Source organism: Octopus sinensis, linkage group LG7, assembly GCF_006345805.1.
Source record: "Octopus sinensis linkage group LG7, ASM634580v1, whole genome shotgun sequence".
Classification (NCBI taxonomy): domain Eukaryota; kingdom Metazoa; phylum Mollusca; class Cephalopoda; order Octopoda; family Octopodidae; genus Octopus; species Octopus sinensis.
In genome coordinates this window covers 78,530,552-78,532,289 of record NC_043003.1, presented here as the reverse complement: position 1 = coordinate 78,532,289, position 1,738 = coordinate 78,530,552, and positions in this window count along the sequence as shown.

Genomic DNA, 1,738 nt, shown 5'->3' with positions numbered 1-1,738 from the left:
AAACAAAACTCCTTTCGGCAGTTCCCTAGGGGTTTGATATTGGTAGCCTTTCGTAACTATCTCAGCAAGCTGGCATTGTACTCTTCATCGATGGTGTGGCCCCTTTGAAGATAGTCAATAAACACAATGCTTTTAGCATCCCTAAAAACTGAGGCCGTCACCTTTCCAACAGATTAAACAATTTTGGCCTTCTTTGGAGCAGGTGAGGAGGGGTGATTCCACCGCTTTGATTGTCTCTTTGTCTCTGGATCAAAGTGATGAACCCAACATTTATTCAGAGTTAGAAAACGTTCAAAGTAACCAGCTGAATCTGCCTGAAACAATGTCAGATTTTCCCGTGATGTGCTTTTGATCAGGTAACAGAAGATGTGGCACCCATCGAGCGGAAACCTTCATGTCAAGATCATTGGGCTGTGTATCCTCAACTCGCTCACGGGATATGTTAATAACATTGGCTATTTGATTTATAGTCAATCTCTTGTTATCCATCATTATGTGGTCAATACAATCAATGTTTCCCTCGGGGGAGAGGGGGGCAGTTGGAGGATGTCCAGATCTTGGGTTATCTCCAAGACTCTGCCTTCCCCTCTTAAATTCAGCTGCCCACTTTTGCACTGTTGATAAAGCTGGAGCATCATCTCCTAACGTAGCAACCCTATCAGCATTATTGTCTTTGGGCGGTAAACTCTTTTCCCGCAGCTACTTGATAAGAAGCTACTTGATAACATCACGATGCCAAATTTTGTCCATTTTCAAGACAAATCGCTATTACTCTTTTACTCTTTTACTTGTTTCAGTCATTTGACTGCGGCCATGCTGGAGCACCGCCTTTAGTCGAGCAAATCGACCCCGGGACTTATTTTTTGTAAGCCCAGTACTTATTCTATCGGTCTCTTTTGCCGAACCGCTAAGTGACGGGGACGTAAACACACCAGCATCGGTTGTCAAGCAATGCTAAGGGGACAAACACCAGACACACAAACATATACACACACACTTATATATATATACATATATACCACAGGCTTCTTTATTTCCGTCTACCAAATCCACTCACAAGGCATTGGTCGGCCCGGGGCTATAGCAGAAGACACTTGCCAAGATGCCACGCAGTGGGACTGAACCCGGAACCATGTGGTCGGTTAGCAAGCTACTTACCACACAGCCATTACTGCGCTATTAGTTACTTTGAAGTCGTATTTGTACGACCAGAGGTCAGTGTACCTGGAAAGAAACAATGCAGTTATTAATAAGTAGAGTCGCAATTAATGCATGTAAGAATGCATTTCACAACTCTTACATCTCACCTTCATAGTCTACCAATGGACTTTTCAGCCCGTCTTCATATATCGGTTTGCTAGATCCATAATAAATCACCAAAATTTTGTTATATTTTTACAGCTTTCCATCAGATAAACACAAGAAACTGCACACGTGTGTTTGTGTGTATGTGTGTACGTACATACACACATAATGCATCATGCATCATGCATACCCATACATACATACACATATACATACATACACACACATACATACACACATACATAAACACATACATAAATACATACATACATACATACATACATACATACATACATACATACATACATACATATTTACATACATACATACATACATACATACATACATACATGCATACATACATACATACATACATGTGCGTGAAGACCATCATCCTCGACCTTGAGGGATTGCCAAGAGACATACATACATA